Source organism: Magnolia sinica, chromosome 13 (assembly GCF_029962835.1).
Source record: "Magnolia sinica isolate HGM2019 chromosome 13, MsV1, whole genome shotgun sequence".
NCBI classification, from domain to species: domain Eukaryota; kingdom Viridiplantae; phylum Streptophyta; class Magnoliopsida; order Magnoliales; family Magnoliaceae; genus Magnolia; species Magnolia sinica.
This window is the reverse complement of record NC_080585.1, coordinates 60,778,373-60,786,948: the sequence shown is the minus strand read 5'-3', so window position 1 is coordinate 60,786,948 and position 8,576 is coordinate 60,778,373.

Below are 8,576 nucleotides of genomic sequence, written 5' to 3'. Positions count from 1 at the left end.
AACTATTGCACTTACAATCTCCCCCTTTGTCAAATTTGTGACAAAACACACTCCATTAAGAATAAGAGTAAGAGTAGCATCACATGCTCAATAAAGAATCATGCACTTATAAAAGAAAACCAGTTACAACCTGGTTAAAGAATCATGCACCAGTTATTATCAACTAGCACACATCATCAAGTAGGTAAAACTCCACCTTACTTACTCCCCCTGAATAGCACACATAAATCCATAAAAATTATGTTACTATGCCACATCTATTAAAAATCAATCAATCCAAAGAAATATTCTCCCCCTTTTTGTCACAATATGACAAAGGAAGCAAAGAAGAAATGGAAGAGGAAGACTTAACAAGAGAGTAATAAAGGAGTTAATTAAGAAAGATATGAAAGATATATAAGCAAATTCAAAGTTCACATATCATTAACCAATATATTCCAAAGACAACCAAAGTAAGTCTCGCAAACTGAAAGAAGGCACAGTAGTATAAGAGTTATTACAGACCATAGGATAAAAACACTTAATCAGATCCTAAAGAAGGAGCAGGTATGGTAGGATCAAGTTGATGAAGGCCCTTGTTTAAGCGCCTAAGATACTTGCGCATATATTTAAATTATAAATCATGGGCAACATTCATGTTCTCTACCTTCTCCTTAAGTGCACGAACACGAGCATCAAAATCAGATGGCTCATAGTTAGGATAATTAGTAGAGTTTGATTCAATTTCATTAAAAATGTCATCCATATTGATATCATCAGGAGGAAGATCATCACCTTCTTCTACATTCCCTGCTTTAGCTCCATCACCACCCACATCCACTTGGCCAGGAGCATGTTCCAATTTCATCTTATTTATATTTAAATTGTTGAAAATAAGATGATGAATAGGAGCCTCTCCAACAGGCATAGCAACTAGCATGTGAGTAGCTAACACAGTCAGAAGATATGCAAATGGAATATCACTGTGTCCAGGATGGAGACGAAATTGAATGATAGAATGACAGATCAGAGAAGGAAGACAAACTTTAGTACAAGAGATGACGGAATGCAAAATCCAAACCATGAAAGAGGTGAGTTCGGTTTTGTTACCTGAACGTGAATACAGATTTGAAATAAAGATTTTGTGAAGAACCTTGTATCTGGGTAACAAGTACTTGGAAGCAAGCACATTCCCCTTATGAGTCCATTGCACATCTATATTGTATAATGCTCTAGTGAGCATGCATTTTTCCGATTCCGAAGGTTTCTCAATTAGAGTGTGAATAGGAATACCCTCGTCATTAGCAGGTATGTCCATTAGAGCTGAAATCAGATGATGGTCAATTTCAAATGGACCTTCCCTAGTCACTATTATAAACGTTAAATTCTTAGTTGAAAAATCAGAAATGCAAGCAAACATAGCCTGCGCAATAGACTGGTATGCTGGCCCACCCCAATGTAGAATGTTATCCTAACTACAGATTGAAGAAGTGGAAGGAGACCAAAAGGAGCAATGTGTTCAATATGCACAGGTCGCTCAACAATAACATTGCGTAATCATAAATCTCGCACATGTGATGGATCATTTTCGGGTGATGGAAGATGGCGCCTTGTTAAAGGAGCTGCTCTAAATGAGGAAGCACCACAGGAAGTTTTCTTTTTCCCTCTAGCATCCATTTACAACAAGAAAAATTAAAGAAGCAAGGAGTTGCAAAAGATGTGGAATGGGTTTTCTCAAAAATAGATTTGGGTGAAGAAAACCCCAAAATCTTCATGGAAACTTAAAATCAAGCACTCCAAGAAAGAAAATGAAGTGATATGCATTTAAATCTAGAAGGAAAGTGAAAATAATGGACTAACCTTGAAGAATCAAGAAGTTGGGTACGACTAGTCGTGCTAGGACCCGTTAGAGAGTAAAGAGGAAATGAGGAAGGAGTTTTTCCCCAAATTAAAGTGATCCAACGTGCTACCCGACTGGTCGTGGGACGTCCTTGACCGGTCGTGCCACGACTGGTCGAGTACGTCCTCAACTAGTCGTGTAAACACAAAAACATACATTTTTCTTATAAAATTTAAATAAATAAATTAACAATATATATACTATAATACAGAAATGCATGATTAATTAATTTAAATTGCACATACCAAGATCAAATTTCAATTTATTAAACCTTCTTTTGTCGAGCGGTTTAGTGAAAATGTCAGCAAGTTGAGTCTCGGTCAAAATGTATTCTAAAGAGATTGTCTTTTCTTCTACTAATTCACGAATGTAGTGATATCTAATGTCAGTGTGCTTGGTTCGTGAATACTGGATTAGATTTTTATTTATATTTTTTGTACTGGAATTATCATAATATAAAACCATTGAATCTTGTGCAATCCCGTAATCGCTTAACATTCTATTCATCCATACAAGTTGAGTACATGCATTTCTAGCTGCGATATATTCAACCTCAGCAGTTGAGAGCGACACAGAACTTTGCTTTTTACTAAACCAAGAAAGTAAACAATTTCTGATATAGAAACAACCACCACTGGTTGATTTCCTATCATTGATATTTCCAGCCCAATCAGCATCAGTGTACCCAGCCAACTAAACACTAGTATCATATGGATACCAGAGACCCAAATTAGCTGAACTTGTGACGCATCACATAATCCGCTTAACAACAGTTAGATGAGACTCTTTAGGGTCAGATTGATATCTAGCATAAATACCAACACTAAAAGCAATATCAGGTCTACTTGCAGTTAAATAAAGTAAACTGCCAATCATACTACGATATAATTTAGGATCCACATATTTACCTATAGAGTCTTTTGAGAGTCTTAAAGTTGTACTCATAGGAGTATCAAAATTTTTCCCATTCTCAAATCCGAACTTTTTAATTAAGTTCAGAGCATATTTGGTTTGAGAAATAAAAATACCATCAGGTTGTTGTTTTACTTGCAACCCTAGGAAATAATTCAATTCCCCAACCATGCTCATTTTGAACTTAGATTTCATTAAATCTGCAAACTCAATAGTCATGTTAGTAGAGGTAGATCCATAAATAATATCATCAACATAGATTTGAATAATTAAGATATGATTGTTATGTTTCTTAACAAAAAGAGTCTTATCAACACTTCCCATTAGAAAATTATGACTTAGTAAAGTCTTAGTCAATTTTTCGTACCATGCCCTAGGAGCTTGTTTCAAACCGTAGAGAGCCTTTTTTAGGTGATAGACATGATCAGCATTCTTAGGGTCTTCAAAACCCGTTAGTTGTTCAACATAAACTTCTTCATGCAGATCGCCATTTAAGAAGGCACTCTTTACATCCATTTGATAAATTTTGAATTTTCTAAAGCAAGCAATGGATATAAATAGTTTGATTGATTCAAGACGAGCTACTGGGGCAAAGGTTTCATCATAATCTATGCCTTCAATTTGAGTGTACCCTTGTACAACCAGTGTAGCCTTGTTTCTAATTATATTACCAAGTTCATCAAACTTATTTTTAAAAATTCACTTAGTTTCAATAATACGTTTATCTTTAGGTTTAGGAACAAGATACCAAACATCATTTCTCACAAATTGATTAAGCTCTTCTTGCATCACAACTATCCAGTTTTCATCAGTAAGAGCTTCTTTTACGTTTGCCGGTTCTATCTTGGATGTAAAGCACACGTAATTACATATATCTTCTAGTTGTTTATGAGTAAGCACACCAGTGAGAGGGTTTTCAAGAATCTGAGTGGTTGGATAATCTTTGACAGTCCTCAGTTTAGAGTTATTTTGACTTGATGAAGTATCTGGATTGTCAATTAAAAGAACTTTATCATTATCTGAACTTGTGGCAGGTGTATTCAAGCGATCATCAATGACCACATTAATGGACTCTTGAATAACATCGGTCCTCTTATTCAGTACTCGATATGCTCAACTATTTAATGAATATACTAAAAAGATCCCTTCATCACTTTTAGTGTCAAACTTGCCCAGATTTTCACGGTTACGTGAAATATAGCACTTACTGCCAAAAACTTGAAAGTATTTGACAGTAGGCTTCTTATCGAACCACATTTCATAAGCCGTTTTATTATAAGTTTTACTTGTATAAACCCGGTTGATTATATAGCATGCAGTATTTACAACTTCGGCCTAAAGATTTTTAGGGAGCTTCATGCTATTCAACATTACATTAGCCATTTCTTAAAGCACTCTATTTTTCCTTTCAACAATACCATTTTGTTATGGTGTTTTGGGTGCAGCGAATTCATGCGATATTCCCTAATTACAACAGAATTTCTCAAGACTAATATTCTTAAATTCTGATCCATGATCACTATGGATCTTACAGACTTGAGAACCTTTTCCGTTTGGATTCGTTTGAGAACTCTTTTCACTTCATCAAGGGTTTCTGATTTATCCCTTAAGAAGGTTACCTAAGTGAATCTGGTATAGTCATCCAGGATTACCAATATATATTTTTACAACCTCGACTCTCCATTCTGGTTGGTCCTATAAGATCCATATGGAGAAGCTCGAGCGATTTTGATGTGGCATTGGAGTTCACCTTTTTGTGAGTACGCTTAGTTTGTTTCCCAATCTGGCATTCGCCACATGTTTTATCTACTTTCTGTAATTTAGGTAGACCTCTTATCAGTTCTCTTTTATTTAATCTATATAGATTGCGGTAATGTACATGTCCAAGATGTTTATGCCATAACTCAGTCTCATCGGTATGGACAATGTAACACAATTGATTAGATGACCTAGAATCACTAACAATATAGCAGTTTTTAGATGTTCTACGACCAGTTAATATTACAGAACCCTTTTTGTTTAAAATTTCACAACCTTGATTAGTAAATTTTACGCTATGATTTTTATCACATATTTGAGATATGCTTAACAGATTATGTTTTAACCCTTCAACATATAACACATTCTCAAATAAGGGAAGGTTAAAGAGATCGTACCTTGGCCAATAATCCTGCAATTGCTACCATCACCAAATGTGACTGAACCATCAGCCATGTCTTTAAGATTGGTGAATAGACCTTTATCACCAGTCATATGCCTTGAGCATCCACTGTCTAAGTACCACTTTGAGTGACTTGTAGCTTTGAAAGCCATGTGGGCAACCAAGCAAGTAACCTTAAGAACCCATTTCATAACTGTTTTAAGTTTAGGAGTATAGTTGGTCTTCTTATGTTTGTAGTTATTGTAAAAATGACCCACTAACTTAGATTTTAAGAGCTCCTTAAGCAAATCAACAATTTTTTCAGCTAAAGGGTTTCGGTTCTGTTTATTATAGTTGATATGGTTACTTTTAAGTCTAAAAGATTGAAATGTTTTGGTATTTTTAGAAAACTTTTGATTAGAACTTTTCTCTTTTGAGTTTGAAGACTCTCCTTTTACAAACTTAGGAGGAGTATTCTTTTGTTTAGGAGGAATATCTCTATCGTAGCGCAAACTGGATTGGTCACCACATTTTCTTGATCCAGATAAAAATTTTTCTAATTTTGGATCACCTTGGGCATACTTCCATGTATCCTTTAAACTCAAAAGTGAAGGAACTTCAAGTTTAATTTTTTCATTTTCAGATTTCAGATTTTTAATCTGGGAGGTTTTGCATTCTAAATCACATTTCAATTTTTCAAAGCAATCTGAAATGTGAGATTTTTCTAAAACAAGAGTTTCAAAATTTTCTTTAAGATTTAAAAACTTTTTTTTCTGAAGTTTAAGTTTAACAACAATTTTACAACTTTCCTTGTAAAGGGCATTATAAGCATCTTGAAGATCTTCTTCATTTTCATTATCACTATTGTGATTTTCTTCATTAGTTGAATCATCATTATCTAAAAAAGTGAACTTGGCCAGAGTCACAAGGGTTTTGACTTCATTGCCCAACTCAGTTTCAGAATCTTTTGATTCAGAAGAGGCTTCAGAGCCAGAGGATTCATCCCAAGTAGCCAACATACCTTTTCTTTTAGGCTTGTCCTTTTTAGGACACTTGTTTCCTAAATGCCCATATTCTTGGTAGTTGTAACATTGATTATCTTTTAAAGATTTTCATGTTTTAGATTTAGATCTTTTCTTATCATTAGATTTTTGAAAATCAACCCTCTTATTACTTTTAAAAATTTTGTAAAACTTTTTCGCTAGAAGGGCCATATCATCTTCTGAGTTTTCTAAATCAGAATTGTTATTGTTTTCTTAAGAAACATTTTTAGAAGATTTAAAGGCAATAGATTTACCTTTAGGAACTTTAAAATTTAACTCATACGGTTGTAAAGACCCAACTAATTCTTCTACCCTCATATTATCCGTATCACGAAGTTCTTAGATTGCAGTTACCTTAGAATTGAACTCAGGAAGTGAGCGCAGTATCTTTGTACATACTTTACTTTCAGGGATTTTGTCACCAAGACCCCACATAGAGTTCACAATGTCATTTAATCTAGCATAGAAATCCATAAACATTTCATTTTCTTCCATGTGTATTTCCTCAAATTTGGTTGTGAGGATTTGGATTTTAGATTTCTTGATAATTGATGTTCTCTCATGTGTCATTTCTCAAATATCTTAGGCTTGCTTTGCAGTATCACAGGATATAATTCTTTTGAATTCATCCGGTGATAGTGTGCAAGTGATTGCATTTAGTGCTTTTGCATTGGCACTACTCTCACTTTTCTGAAGAGTGGTCCAAGAAAAATAAGGTGAGATTTTCATAGATTTGGATCCATCGATACCAGTTACTTCAATGGTAGGAGGGGTTCATTCATTCACCGTGGCTTACTACACACTCTCATCCACAAATTTAAAAAAAATTCTCATCCTTGCTTTCCAATAGGCATAATTGGAGCCATTAAATGGAGGAAGCCTAGTGACTAAAAGGCTATCAAAATTTAACATCTTATAAATAGCTTAGATCGATTAGCTTAGGAAATAAATCCAAAAAAATATAACAATTAAGATGAGTTATTAGGCTTTGATACCACTTGAAAGGGCCAAGCTATATGTCCTAGAGAGGGGGGGGGGGGGGTGAATAGGACTATGCCAAATTAAAACTTTAACAGCGGAATTTAAATGAATAAAGGAAAGATAGCACTTTAAAGCAATCACAATACGGAAATGTAAAGCAACCTCAATATTAAATATGCACAATATAGCATAAAAACACAAACTTATCTCTCAGATTGATGTCTTGATTTTACTTGAATTGAATTATCAAACTTTGAAAATCGTGCTCTATTTATAGTTGAAGAAATCGCATCTTCGACTGGTCCTGTGGACACTACGACTAGTCGTAGGACCAACAGCATTTTGAGATTTTGAGCGCGATCGGATAAAATCGTTCCATGACTGGTCATAGGCACTTCACGACTGGTCGTGAGTCCTCCATGACTGGTCGTGACTTACCCACGACTGGTCATGAGGAGCCAGGAATAGTTACTGGAGTTTGAGTCGTAGCTGCTGGACTGGTCGTGAACGAGTCGACACTGTTCACACGACCAGTCGAGTAGACTCCAGGACTGGTCGTACCTCAACTAAAAAATTTTGAAGTTTTGCAACAACTTAGGACTGGTCTTGGAATTTCTTGGACTGGTCAAGCCAGTTCTAGGTCTAGTCGAACCGAGTCCATGACTAGTCTAAGAACAGACCAAACACTTATAAAATGATTCAATTTAAATTATGTATACAAAATGACCTACCCTAAGGTCAATTTAAGGTTATTCATACCTTAAATGTGAAGTATGGACATTGAACCTTCATTTCTTCAGATGATGAATGATCTTTGAAGTTCATGAGACTTTAGATCTTGACACATGATGAAGCTTGAACTTGAGATCTTTGAAACCTTGAACTTGTAGTTCTTGAGTTGTATTTCACCTTGAGTCTTGAACAAGATCTCATAGCTTTAAAACTCTGAAGCCTTAGAGAAGAGAACAATGTACTTGACCTTGCATTACTTGAAGTAGATCATTGTTCTTGACTAGAAGCATTGTCCTTGTACATGTGATTTATTGCCTTGAGCAAATGTATCAATGTGCTACACAAGACACAGATTGTGGTTTTGGCACTACAAAATTTGACAATCAAGGTAACAAATAACTATTGCACTTACAATATAAGGCCTATTGTGATTGTGTGAAGCCCCTTGTAATTGCGAGGCCCAATTGTGATGTGTGAGACCCACCATGTGTATGTGATTGTGTTAAGCCCCTTGTAAGTGCGAGGCCCAATTGTGATGTGTGAGACCCACCATGTGTATGTGATTGTGTGCACGCCACTCGTTCGTTATTATGGGCCATGGGCCATCTTATACAGGCCCATCATGATGTATGTGATTATAATCATACTTAGTATACTTTATGATATATGCTCATACACATCATTCGCATGCTTGTTATGAGGAGTGATTGAACATAGCATGTGTCATTGGGCTGATTGTTTATGGGACTCCCCGAGAAATGAAGTTGTCCCACATGAGCGCGAAGTAGGCGCAGGTTAATACATGATTGGATGGTATGGGTCATGCGTCTCACATTTTGTGACATGATCATTTGACGCCCTAGCGACATCAGGGCTGCGGCCTCCACGA